The sequence below is a fragment of the Lissotriton helveticus genome, chromosome 1_2 (assembly GCF_964261635.1).
Source record: "Lissotriton helveticus chromosome 1_2, aLisHel1.1, whole genome shotgun sequence".
NCBI classification, from domain to species: Eukaryota; Metazoa; Chordata; class Amphibia; order Caudata; family Salamandridae; genus Lissotriton; species Lissotriton helveticus.
In genome coordinates this window covers 8,684,075-8,698,862 of record NC_136058.1, presented here as the reverse complement: position 1 = coordinate 8,698,862, position 14,788 = coordinate 8,684,075, and positions in this window count along the sequence as shown.

Genomic DNA, 14,788 nt, shown 5'->3' with positions numbered 1-14,788 from the left:
AATTAAGCATAAGATGCTTTGGGCTTGAGTGGCAGATCTTAAACAACGTTTGCCACTCACACAGATTATACATACTCTTGGCCACGAGCCTGTCAGGGCAAACGCTGTTGGGAATAGTTTCGCTGATGAAGCGGCCAAATCTGCAGTAGCCCCGTGTTCCGTAGCAGCCGTTACTAGATCCATGACGAAGATTGATAATGACATTTTGGTAGCGATAGCTGCAACAAAGGAAAGCCTTATTTACCCGCAGGGTTTCCTTTCAAAATATTCTTATCAGTTAGCTCCCGAACAAGTTCCTTTTGCTAGAATACCAGACATTGAAGATCGGCTGATTCCCAAGGCAGACTGCAGACACACTTTGATTAAACCCGCACATGAAGGCATGGCCTCGGCGCATGCTGGAGTGTCGGCTACTATTTCTATTTTGCAGCAGCGGTACTGGTGGTGTGGTTTATATAAACAGACCCGCAATTATGTGCTTTCTTGTGGCATTTTTCAGCAGATTGTGGCGGGGTAGAGGAACACGCAGGGAGACTAGGTGGGGTTAAACTGGACTTTATTGTCCTTAATATATGTTTCTTTCGAGTTGTTAGTCTGTAATAAGGAAGGGGTGGGTCTGGGTCCTTCTTGAGCGAGGTACAGGCTTTTGAGGAAGTCTTCCCCCGTCTTTCCCACTCCACGGTGACGTCGTCTGTTGTAAGGGGCCCGCGATGGTCCAGCGTGTAAGAGAAAGGGAGAGACTGGTTTCAGTCTGGTGCTCAATAGTGAAGGGAAGGGTAGTGAGGAGACACACGGTGCACACTCCCAACAACTAGGTGACGGTGGTGCTCGGGGCAGGGAATCAGGAACTCCGGTTCAAGACAATTAAGGCTTTGTGCTTCCCTTCTTGCCCGCCCAACCTGTGATAAGTGATCGTACCTGTGCAAGCCACGCTTCTCCAGAAGCGTGGCTGGGCGATCCGCAGGGTCGTTGGCCTCAGGGCTCCTGGTGTCTCCGGGTCGGTACTCCGGTCATCTCTCCTTCTGTCTGTCTCGACTCAGTACGATTCTCCGGTCTCCGCACTTTCGAACTCTTCACCTCCTCCGGTGTTTGAACACACCGGACTCCATCCGCTTCCTGAATTTGAACATCCAGCGTCCTCCGCGTCATCCGAGGGGGCGTGGCTTAGTGAGAACGCAGCCCAATTAAAGTAACACGGACCCTTTTCATCTTCTCCGGAATGCGGTTGCGATACTGAGTCCTTCCAGGCTTCTGGCTGCTGAGGAAAGAGAGGGAGGGAAAGTCGTTCAAACAATCCCAGTCAGAATGTAAGTCTGCACTGTCTTTGCTCCGACCCTCCTCGTCACATACCACCCCCCCTGGATTCTCCTGATTGGGGAAAGGGAACCTGGAGAGGTAACCCGCACTGCCATTCCCCGCACCTTTTCGATGTCTCACCGTAAAGGAGAACGGTTGGAGGGACAAAAACCACCGAAGGACCCTGGGATTATGAGTGATGTTCCGACTCATCCACTGGAGAGGTGCGTGGTCCATGTATAGGGTGAATGGGTGGCCCTCAAGATAGTACCTCAGTTTATCTACAGCCCATTTTATTCCAATCTCGATTGTGGAGTACTTTAACTCTCGGGGAAAAAGCTTTCTACTAATATAGAGTATGGGATGCTCTATACCTTCTGGGGACAGTTGGGATAAAACCGCCCCCCACCCCATAATCCGAGGCATCAGTGTGGAGAATAAAAGGCCGAGAAAAATCAGGGGAGGACAACACAGGACTGGTGGTTATCACCCTCTTTAAAGAGTTAAAGGCTTTCCACATGGAAGGGGTGGGATGGATATAGATTTGAGGTTTGGACTGTTTTTCTTGAGTGTATCTTTTAGGGGTGCAGCTACCTCCGAAAACAGGGGAATAAACCGGTGATAGTATCCTATTTGGGGTTCGACGACTCCATGTCCCAACACATACCCGAGGTACTTTACTTTTTGAAAGCCCACTCGGGATTTTGTTTGAATTCACGTGTAGGCCTGCCTTCTGTAGGGCCCCTAGTATGATTTGGAGGTGCTTGAGGTGACTTTCCCAGCTGGGGTTGAATATTATAATATCATCCAGGTAAGCTGATGTGAAGGATTGGTACTCCCTCAGTACTTCATTCATGAGGCGCTGAAAAGTTGCCGGGGCTCCATGTAGGCCAAAGGGAAGGACATTAAACTCGAACAGACCATCTGGAGTTACGAATGCGGTCTCCTTACGGTCTTCTTCTCGTAATGGCACTTGCCAGTACCCTTTGGTCAAGTCCAAGGTGGTAATGTATTTTGCCTCTCCTAGTTTCTCTATGAGCTCGTCGATCCTGGGGATAGGATAAGCATCAAAAGAAGAAAGGTTGTTTAGAGCGCGGAAGTCCATGCAGAACCTTGTGCTTCCATCCGGTTTTGGTACCATTACTATTGGTGAAGACCAATCGCTCCTTGACGGTCTTATCACCCCAAGCCGCAACATTTCTTGTACTTCTTTTTGGATCACCACCCGTTTGGCAGCGGGTATCCTATATGGTCGTTGCTTGACGATAGCCCCAGGGGGTGTCTCAATTCTATGTTCTATTAAGGTAGTTTTTCCAGGTGTGTCAGAAAAAAAGGAGGAGAATGGTGACAGGGTTTTATGTAGACTTTCTTTCTCTTGATTTCTAAGTTCCTCGTTTATCACCAATTGTTTCATGGTAGAGGGAGAGGGGGAATGCGTTGGTAGTGTGAGATGTGCATTCTTCAGGGGGAGGACCAATCCACTTCTTCACAATGTTCATATGGTAGATTTGGGTTTTTCGGGGAGTTATCTGGATCTTGTAACTGGTCTTTCCAATGGTCCTGGTGACCTTGTAGGGTCCAAACCATTCCGCCTGAAATTTCTTGGTCGATGAGGGTAGTAACACTAGGACCCAGTCATTGACTTCGAGTCTTCTCCACTTCTTCCCTTTGTTGTAACAGGTCCTTTGTTTTTCCTGGTTCTTTTCCAAATTAGAATATGCCAATTCCCTCACTTTCCCTAATTTGGATTTTAGGGCCTGGGTGTATTCTAGGGTGCCGCGTTCTTCCTATGCCTCTTCCTTCTCCCAGGCTTCTTTGGTCATCTCAAGTAGGGTTCTGGATTGGCGTCCATAAAGCACCTCAAAAGACGAACAACCGAGGCTGCTCTGAGTCTGGCCTCTTATGACGTACAGGGCCAAAGGTAACATCAGATCCCATTCTCTCCCATTTACCTCAAGCATCTTTTTTAGCGTCGATTTGAAGGTCCCATTGTAGCGCTCGACAAGGCCGTCCGTTTGGGGGTGGTAGACTAAAGTCTTAATATGTCTAAGATCCAACAGTCTACATACCTCCTTCCTCAGTCTTGATACAAAAGGCGTGCCGTGATCTGTCAGGATCTCCTTTGGGAACCCTACTCGGGAGAACAGCTCAATAAACCTCTCAGCGATAACCAGCGAGGTAGGGGCTTTCAGGGGGAAGGCTTCGGGAAATCTTGTGGCTTAGTCCACTATAACGAGAGCGTACTGGTTCCCTCGACTTGTTTTGAGTAGGGGGTATTAGATCCATCCCTACTCTTTTGAAGGGCGTCCCTATAATCGGAAGGGGTTGTAAGGGCACTGCTGGGGGACGGTGGGTATTTTTCATCTGACAAATATCACAGGATTGACAATGGTTTTAAATATCCTTATAGATCCCTGGCCAGTAAAAATGCCGTAGTACATTCTGAGTGGTCTTTTCACTTCCGATGTGACCCGCTAATAGGTGGGAATGAGAAAAAAACATGATTTGCTCCCTAAAAGTGATGAGGACCAGTAGTTCAAGTGGGTCATCCCTATTCCCCTGCCGATATAGTAACTTGTCCTTAATAAGAAAGCGGGAAAACACTGGGTTAGGGATATCTTGTGTGCTATGCGCCTGTTCCCATGCATTATACAATGTGGCCTCATTAGCTTGGACGAACTTAAAGCTTTTATCTGATGTCCATGGCTCCGGAGTTATGAGAACGGGGACTGGGGTGTTTCTTCTCCGTTCTAGAGGTTCTTTGGGAGTATGGTCTTTCAGGGTATGGACAAAGAGTTCCAGGAACCTGGGGTTATCAGTTCCTATAATTAGTTCTTCTGGCAGAGTATCTAACACTCCCACCCTTATGACTTGTATACCTCCCTCGGAAAGGTCTAAGGGTATGTTAGCTACTGGCCTGACATCCCCATGAACACAGCTCATATAAACCATGGTATCGGGGATCACCTGAATGGGCTTTATGAATCCCCCCTGTATAACCGATTGCCTGCAACCTGAGTCCAGCAGGGCTTTGACCTTCTTCCCATTCACCTGTACACTCACGTGGTATGCGCTTCCCATTTCAGCAGAGTAAAGAACAAACTTGGGGACGTATCCCACCTCCATAGGCTCTTCAGCCGGTTTTCTTTGAAGACATAGTCTAGCAATGTGTCCCCATGTCCCACATTCAATACATTGGGGTCCTTTGAAGCTGGGTATCTCTGGTTTGTAGGGGTGCAGTTTAGTCATTTTGAGGCTCAGACATTGTTTTTTCTCATACTTGACTGTCAGTGGTCAACTTGGTCTTTCGACTTCCCAGCCATACTGCCGAGGCTGGGCCTGGGAGTAGGTGGAAGCCATCTCTATTGCTTGGGCTGTAGTCAGATGGGAATGTTGGTGTAACCACGTTTGGGTATTGTAAGGTAACGCCTCTAAGTACTGTTCTAGATAAATCTTATCCATTATCTCCTCTTTGAAACTGGAGGTTGTGCTGAGCCACTTGTCCGCTGTCATTTTCAAATGGAAGAACAAGGTCTTCGGGTTCTCCCCGGGCACTCCCCTCTCTTTTCGGAACCGCACTCGCTATGCTTCTGCGTCGAGCCCAAGATGGTCCAATATTATGGTTTTTATGTTGGCCAAGGGGGCGTTTCCTGTAGCATTGGCCACCTGATAGGCGACCTGAGCCTCTCCGGTTAACAGAGGGGCCAGGGAAAATGGGCATTTCTCCACCGGCCACCCGCAAGCTAGGGCCGCTCGCTCGAAATTAAGCAGAAAGGCGCCGGGGTCCTCCCCTGACACGTATTTCTGCAGGGAGATCCCAGAGAGCCCGGGGGCCAGGATTTCTCAGTTCACGGTGCGGTGTGTGGGGGGAGGCTGGTCCGCCATCATCTTGTGTAACCCCTCTATTTGTGCTGAAATAGTGTTCTTGAAGGTGTCTCTGTCAGCTTGGGCTGAAGTTAGTTGTTGTTCCACGGCCCATCCCAGTTGTTCCTGGCCTTTCACCTGGTGTTGTATTAAGGCCTCCATCTTAGATGTACAGATGGCTGTTAAATTGCTGCCCGCATTCTCCACCACTTGTGGCGGGGTGGAGGAAAACGCAGGGAGACTAGGTGGGATTAAACTGGACTTTAGTGACCTTAATATACGTTTCTTTCGAGTTGTTAGTCTGTAATAAGGAAGGGGTGGGTTTGGGTCCTTCTCGGGCGAGGTATGAGCTTTCGAGGAAGTCTTCCGCTATCTTTTCCACTCCACGATGACGTTGTCCATTGTAAGGGGCCCGCGATGGTCGGTGGTGCTCGGGGCAGGGAATCGGGAACTCCGGTTCAAGACAATAAATGCTTTGTGCTTCCCTTCTTGCCCGCCCAACCCGTGATACGAGATCGTACCTGTGCAAGCCACGCTTCTCCGGAAGCGTGGCTGGGTGATCCGCAGGGTCGTTGGCCTCCGGGCTCCTGGGGTCTCCAGGTCAATGCTCCGGTCGTCTCTCCTTCTGTCCGTCTCGACTCAGTACGATTCTCCGGTCTCTCCACACTTTCGAACTCTTCACCTCCTTCGGTGTTTGAACACACCGGACTCCATCCGCTTCCTGAATTTGACCGTCCAGCGTCCTCTGCGTCATCCGTGGGGGCGTGGCTTAGTGAGAACTCAGCCCAATTAAAGTAACACTGACCTTTTTTGTCTTCTCCGAAATGAGGTTGCGATTCTGAGTCCTTCCAGGCTTCTGGCTGCTGAGGAAAGAGAGGGGAGAGGGAGTCGTTCAAACAATCCCAGTCAGTCTGCACTGTCTTTGATCCGACCCTCCTCATCACACAGATTAAGCCATCTGTGGTTACGCGTCCCCCACAAAGACCGGTTAGCATTGCTAATCGGCCTTTTGCTTGTGTGTTTACCTTGATCACTGGGGCCCTTTCTCTTCAGATTTGCATATACATATATTTTAGTTGCAGTGGATTCGTGCACCAGATTTCTTCTTTGGGTGTGGCTACAACGCAGTGCTGACGCTCGAACTGTCATGTCATCAGGGATTTGGGTGTCTTTGTAAGGATTTTTGCCTGTGCCACCTTTCATTCTGACCAAGGTCCAGCGTTCGCCTCTAAGGCATACAAGGATGCTATGTGGTCTTGGGGGTGCTGGTGCAACTTTCATCTCCATATAGGCCTGAGGGCAACTCAATTGTAGAGCAAATGAACTGTGACTTAAAGCAATCCTTGACAGCTAGAGTCTTAGGGACTGGCAGGAACTGGTTAGCCCATTTGTATGGCGTCCAACGAGCACTTAATATTCTCCCTAGAAGACCTTTGGGTTGGCGCACCCCATACGAAATGCTCTTTGGCATTAAAATGTTTGTGCCAGACCTTGATTGTCTAGATGTTGTGACTGCTGCCGCAGCCTTTGACGTAGATAATCATTCTGCTATGTTGCAGCATCTACAAGAGACCAGTACCAGCCTTGCTACTGAACATTTGTCTTCAGCAACTGACGCGGCGCTACAGAATCCAGTGGTCGGCTGGCTTCCAAAAGTTGGGGATCTGGTCCGAGAAAAGGTAGAGAACATTCGGTCCCTCTTATCATGCACCTGGTCCAGTGCTTGGACTGAAGGGTACTCCAACAGTAATTTTACCTCATCTACCAGGTCACAAAGACAACAGATACATCTCAGTGGACAATGTCAAGTTACAACATCTGGCCGATTCTGAATAGTGTGACACCTGCTGTTGCCTGTCCCACAATTTCAAGAGCTCGAGAAACTATAACATCTTCTAATTTGGCAAATGACACTGTCAACAAGATGGTCACTGTTGTTGAGACTTCTGCCGTTCTTCCTGTAACAACAGATACGATGGATGCTGAATTCATATATCCCACAAGTAGCTCTGTGCATGATTTGCCGGATACTCCTTTGCACTGTGGCAGATATTCGTTTGATGCATCCTCCACACCCTCAAGTGACCCGACAAAATTGTCCATTTTTTTTATCATGGTTTAAAAAGACTTATTTGGTTCCTCCCTGAACATACATTTGGTTGACCCTGTTTTTAATTTTTCTTTTTATGTCCATTGGGTTTCTAACTGTGCTTTCTCAACCCATCAGTGGTCACTACTTGCCTGAATGTTTTGCTGCGAACTTTATCGATGGAATTCTAGCCTCACACTCATCTTCACACATCGTGAAGCATTTCCAGACTCTTGTTAACATTTCAGCATTCCCTGTTTGGGATGGTATTGTTTGGGATAAAGTGGGTTTCCAAATTCACGGTCCTACAGAGCTGATCGTACCGTACGTCTTTAGAGTCTCTATGGGTGATATGGTTACACAAGACATTCGTTCAGATAATTGGGATGTGCATGCGATTCAAGCTCTGTTTTCAGATTTAAAATATTATGCTGCTTTTGATGCTGAAGACTTGTGTATGAATTCTGCTAATTATGCTGACGTCTTCTGTTATAAACATTATGGCCATTACTTCATACACAAGACTAGTACATTAGGCCCTGTTGTAAATACACTCAGTGGGAGCATTGTCCCACGCGGTAAATGGCAGTTCGAAAGCATTAAAGAAAAAGTTTACCTACTTTGCAGAATTTAGCCCATCCAATCCCGAATCTTTCTATTTCAAAATGAATAGCCCCTCCTCTCAGAAACTCACGTTGACCCATAGAAAAATAATATATTCTTCTTCCTTTTCGACATAATCTGGCCATAAAGGGTCATGACCATTGGGAGGAAGCCATTGATCTAATGTTAATATGGGGCTCTAAAGAATGGTAGGTGCAGGGCTCCGAGGCCCTGCATCATGCATGCCTCATTCCCACTCAAATGCTATTTTTGAATAATACCATTTGCCAAACCACATGTTTTGGTTTGGCGACTACTAAACAAATGAATGCCCCTGCAATTCCGACCTTAGCAGAATATAATAATTGGCGCTTACACACAAATTATACCATTGGAGAGTTTATTGAAAAATAATTAATTTAATACTTCTGCTTTGGATCCCCTGGGTTGGTTAATCTGGCCTAATAGTTAAAATGCCCGCCAACTCCGTTTTCTTAACTCTAGTTTAGGCTATAAACATGGCAGGTCAGACCCTAGATTTTCTGATTTAAATACTGTAATGACCTAATCTGTCGGTGTCAACAATGGTTACAGCACTAGACACTGTCGTCTGTTAAACAACATTTATCATTACTGTCCAATAATATTAATTTGGCCGACTATGTCCTGGGACAGAGAGCTCCTAGAACAAAGAGATGGATATATGCTGCTTACAATGATATTTGGAAACTATCACAAATTGAAGCAGCATCACGTTTACTGGAAATAGACCAGGCAAGCTTGGAAAAAGTTTTAGCTGTTGTCGACAACGGCATTAATACACTTTCTTCCCGCATTTATACTTTAGATAATATTGTTTCCTCTGTTATTGACATTGTACAAGATGATGTTTCACTGTTATATCATGGTCAAAATCAATTACTCTCAGTAATGCAATTTGCTTGAACTTTGCAAACACTGAAAATTGGGAAAGTGCTGTGGGATTTTTTAAACGCCTGCGCTTTATTTGCCCCATTTAATTTGACAGACAAACAGCAATTTATGTCCATGAAAGCTGCCACTTATACTCTATTGCACATTGAAAAAATAGACCCTTTACCATTTTCTGAAGTGGAATCAGATTCTGCAGTTTGGTTAATCCATGGGGTTATAAATTTACCGTTTTCATTGTTCCAATTTACATCCTGTATGAAACATTACCCTGTGGGCCGTTTTGAACCTCTTGGAGGTGCATTTTTACATGAACTGTAGTTTCTTCCTTTCACTTATCAATGTTTAAGAGACAACACTGAGGTTTACCTAACAGGGGAGGATTGTGATTCCACTGTGGGACATTCCCTAGTCTGTAAAAATATCCAGTTGCACGGAGCCTGTAACCTTTCAGATCCGAATCTTGCATGTGTTTTAAAAGGTAAACCAACTCCAGCCATAATTCCCATATTCACACTGCTTACTAACGGTAGCTATCTTATTTTAAATAACCAAAAATGCTGCGGATTGCAGGCTGGTATTCCTTACATTTTAACAGTTTCCCAGTGTGTAATTTGTTGCAATAATGTGATTTTCCCACCACCAGCATGGGCCGCTGGATAGTCTACTGTGGCCTTCAATTCCTACTTTGAAGGCAGTTTTTAACAAGCTGAGCAGATTAAAGGCGTTTCTAACACAACAAGAAGTTGCATTGACTTCCGCATGTGAAACCTTCACGCTCCCGTTGGCGAGTGTGGCGTCTGAGATTCAAACACTTTTAAACACAAACCTCCTACAACATTTTGGGGAGTTGATTCATCGTATTTTTAATGCATCACATACACAAGGCCTGGCTCTTTTTTTAAACATGTGTGTTCTGGCCTCGTGACTTCATTTCAGACAATAATTGGTGTGATACCTGCATTCATTCATTCTATCTTTTCCACCGTCTTTGGTGGTTTACTGTTACTATTGGCATTGGCAGTGGGTGTCCTGCTTCTGTTGTGCCTGGTACACAATAGCTGCTCCTCTTGTGGTTCTGCTCAGGCCAGGCCGGCTGCAACTGGTCCGTGACCGGATGCAGGAATGTTTCGGTACACTGCCTCTTGTGGTGCACAGTGTGTCCTATGGATTATCATTTAGTTTTGCGTAATTTACTTGCGTGCAACTTGTATTTTCGTGCCGTCGCTGTGATTTTACGTGGGCATTGGCGTTATGTCTCACCAACACCTTAAGTCAAGCTCTGGATTTCGACCGGCTAATGGGCCCATTAGTGGCTCATGAGCAGGATTTAATGGGATTGGCTTGATGGCGTGTGCTGCTGCACTTGGCATTTTAGCACAATAGGATATCTGTGAGCCTTCACAGAATCTCCTACTGGAGAGCTACATTGAATATAACGCAAGTTATCCATCAATGTTAATGGAAGCCCCTGACTATGAAGAACATTCATGCTCCTTCGACCTACTGAATTGGTTGGCATCTCACTTTTCCACTGACCAAAATTATGTCCTTCTGGAGGGTATTGCGTTCTTTTGCACTTAAACCTTGATGGATTAATAAGGTACATTTTGCCAGTAGACATCGGCTGGTTATCCGGATGCCTTGCATTCAACATTTTTCTGCTAATACTTCCTCCTCTCTTTCTCGCCTTTTGACTACTTCCAGGACTGTTATTTTTTTTAATCTTACACAAACTTTCTCTTTTGCCTTTTCCAAATGTAAAGGACACGCCGATTTGGAATCTGCTCAGACTTTTGAACTTTGCTTTTTGTATGATCTACATACAATGGCCATTTCAGGGGGAGGGTGTAGTAAGGCTTATAGGTCCACTGTCGACAATTGCTAAATTAGCACGAGATTTGCTGCCATGAACCTGCTTTTGCGCACGACACTGCAAGCATCTATTTCGAAATACTTATTTGTGCCCCTTTTACACATGATAACTGTCTGTTTGCAGGTTCTTTGCTGTGCTCTGAGGTTTATTCTGCACATGATGTTCAAGGTTAAACAACAATTCCCCTTGTTATTCTGTTCTGATCTTTCCCTCACACCCAGACATAACAGGCTTCACACAGCTGCACCTCTGGAAATCGTGTACTTTAATACTGCAAATACAAGCTGTTTTCACCACACAGAGAGACACCTTTCCAGAGGGAAGACCTGTGTCTATCCTGTGATGTGAATATTGCATCTAGGCCGTGAGGTATGGGATCTGCTGACAAAGCCCAGAGGTCTTCTGTTTTATGATAAACTATCTCTTGTCACGGGGAAGGTGGTTAGGTTGTCCCGTCCTTTTCCATTGTTTTCTATAACATGACATCCCCGTTTGTGTTCTATGGAATTGTAACAGTGCTGACTATATTGTGTTTATGCATTCTGCTGCTAGTATTGGCCTGTGTACTGCATCATAGAGCGTGTTAGTTGAAATAAACATTTTAAACTATTCTGTGTCTCTGATTAGTAGGATTGTGGACAAGTATGCGTGGCTAAGCGAAAGAGTGTCTGGCTCCCAACCAGACCTTTTTTAATGAAGATCCACATAAGATAAATATATTCCTTACTCAGTGCAATTATTGTGTCAACCACATATTATTTCAGATGACCAATCATGAGCCACATTTTTTTTTATCATATCTCAGTCGACTTGCAGCTTCTTGGTAAATAGCAAGTGCCCCCTTTTACATAGATGGGCTAATTGTTTCGAAATATTTTAAACAAGTGTTGGATCATTGTCAAGTAACACAAGCAGAAGATAACCAATTGCTGGTTTTAAAATAGAAAAATTGAGTCTTGGTGAAGATCTAGGTCTTGATTGACGGGTTACTCCGTCACAACGGTGACAGATATCCCAACCACCAACATTTAAATCTATTCACCTATTCGGATGTCAGTGCAACTCCTCCCACCACTCCTACTCAGGAAGACCCATCAGCCTGGTGATGGGCCACCAGGGTATGCAGGACACACCTCAGCTCCCTCTGAGTTACTGTTCCGATTGAAAGCACAAACAGCCCAACTCTTACACTCCCTCAGGCATGGATTCCGTAGGCAGAAAGAGGCACAGAAAGCTAGAGCAAGAAAACGCCCACTTTCTAAAAGTGGCATTTTCAAACACACAATTTAAAAAACAATTTCACTAAAATATGTACATTAAAATTGTGAGTTCAGGTACCCCAAACTCCAAATCTCTACCTATTCCCAATTGGAATTTACATGTGTAAGAGGTTTCTAGGCAGCTCCTATGATCACCTATGGGAGAGATAGTCCTTGCAATAGTGAAAAACGAAATTAGCAGTATTTCACTATCTGGACATGTGAAACTCACCAGTAGATGTCATACCTTACAAATGAACTGCACCCTGCACATGGGGCTACCTTGGGCCTAACTTAGGGGTGCCTTGCATGCAGTAAAAGGGAAGGTTTGGGCCTGGCAAGTGGTTGCACTTGCCAGGTCGATATGGCAGTTAAAAACTGCTCTCACAGACACTGTAGTGGCAGGTCTGAGACATGGTTGCAGTGCGACTCATGCGTGTGGCACAGTCAGTGCTGCAGGACCATGAGTAGCATTTGATTTACAGGCCCTGTGCATATACAGTCCACTTTACTAGAGACTTTCCAGCAAATCAAATATGCCACACATGGATAACCAATCACAATCTACAGAGGGAGCACTTGCACTTTAGCACTGATCAACAGTGATAAAGTGCCCGGGGTTTTAAAACCAGCAAAATCGAAATGCAGCACACAGTCAAAAACAGGAGGTCAGAAGCAAAAAGACAGGGGAAAACACAGTAAAGGTGCCAGGTCTTACTGAGAGTTTAGTTTCAAAGATATTCTGTGATTGGACAATTAAATCCAGACGCATATCATTCTCACAAACCTAATACAGCTGAAGAGAATTATGCATTTAGGGATAAGGAATTGTTAGCCATACAAGACACTGTTAAGACCTGGAGACACTATTTAAAAAGAGCCAAGTCCACAACCATGAGCATAAAATCACAATATCTAAGGGGAGCTAGAACAATATCTGTACAACTATTGAGATCGTCACTCTTTTTTCTTTCAGTATAACTTCATCATCACTTACCTTAAAAGGAAAGAAAATAATAAAGTTGATGCATTATTGCACTATCCAGACTCAAACAAGAAAGATTAGTGAGAACAGTCACTTCTATCCAGAGAACACATATTAGGGTTGACCTCAATAGTAGGATATCAATAAATGATTTGAGATCCCTCTTCTCTAAAATAACTTTAGTTGTGGGTGGAAAGATTGGAGGAATACAGAGGAGTACTGTATGGCTTAACAAAGAAGGCTCAAAATCTATACTTACCTAACTCCTTTTTCCAATTACTAGTCTTCAAGTCGTATCCTTCATCTCCAATAGTTAGACATTTGGGTTTAAAAAGATATATAAAGTTGCTCAAAAGAAAATGTTGGTGGTCTGGGTTAGCAAAACAATCTTTACATCTAAACAATATGTATAAACCTGTGATATATGACAAAGGAATACATCTTAGCAACAAAAGCTACATGAATTTTTACAACCACTAAGGAAGATAAATATTTTATTTTTTCATTTATCTAAAAGTCAACTACAGTCAACTGTCTGAATAATACATCATCTAATCTAGTCTATCAAGAACTCATCAAATAAGTTGTTATACAAATTACTTAGCATCAATTTGCTTAAGTCTGTCAAAGACTAAGGAGGAAAGTTTATTGCACTGCCTGTTGATATATTTGAACTACCACAGAAAACAAACTGTATAGGTTTTTTATTGTTCTTATGCCATCTATTCTGAATAGAGGTCAAAGGTTGCTTGCAAATAAGCAATAAGTACAGGCACAGACAAAATATTTGATTTCAAGTTTCTTCCTATATTTTACGCAATTGACAAGGACTTTGAGAATGTTTCAAAATGAGAATGCCTCAAATTCTTAAAGCTTCCTGTTGTGTTTTACTTTTGATGGTTTAATACACATGTTTATGTCTATATGCAGTAAATAACAACTGAATATAATGCAAGTATTTATAATTTTCTTTCTGCAATAAGTCTTTGGTAAGATGACATTATTTTATAGAAATTTTGATGAGTCCTGTCTGATATTGCATATTCATATGCAAAAGGACTTGAATAGATGGTAGCTGATATTCTTCAAGAAAAGCTGAAATATGTAGATAATATGATTGTACCTTTTAAGGGCTAAGGTTGTAATACATTGCAAGATTAAATTCTTTAAGGTGTCTGGACCAGCCTGCAAACAATCACAGAAAAAAAATCATAATTTCTATATTTTTAATAGCGCTTAGACTTGTGAAGCCAAACACAAGTCTAATTATGCAGTGGGGTATCTAGAACCTTACATTGAATCAAGAGCTGATATTTTATATACAACATTTTTCTAAGCTTTATCATTGAATAGTGAATAGTCAGATAGCAAACCCGGTTTTAACTTAGTAGATGCAACAGTAATTGTGGGCCAATAGTCCCACCTCTGTATCTCCCAACGAATTGCTTAATGCCTTTACACATTGACTTGCTTCAAGAAGTGAAATTAACTACATGTGATCTCTAGTTTATCTACTCATCAAAGTTGATCCCTAAGTATGGATATGTGGTGACATTATTGATTGTGAACTTGTTTAATGACCATTTAAAGTTTGGATCAGAACAACAAAAAGTACATGATTTGTGTTTCTGAGTAATTGACTTTCAAGTTGTTTCTGCTATTGGAATCCATCAAGCAATGTAATGTTGAAGGCCTATTTGAGTCTGTAAAATCATCGGCATCTGCAAAATAACTGCTAGCTGTTAGATTTAGTTTGAATGTAAATCCTTTGCTGTGAACTAAAGAAAGTGGTAAATTCACAATATATGAAGAAAACCATAGTGGAGTCAGAATACACCCCTGTTTAAGTTTATTTCCTGGAACAAAATTGTGTAGTTATTCCCAGA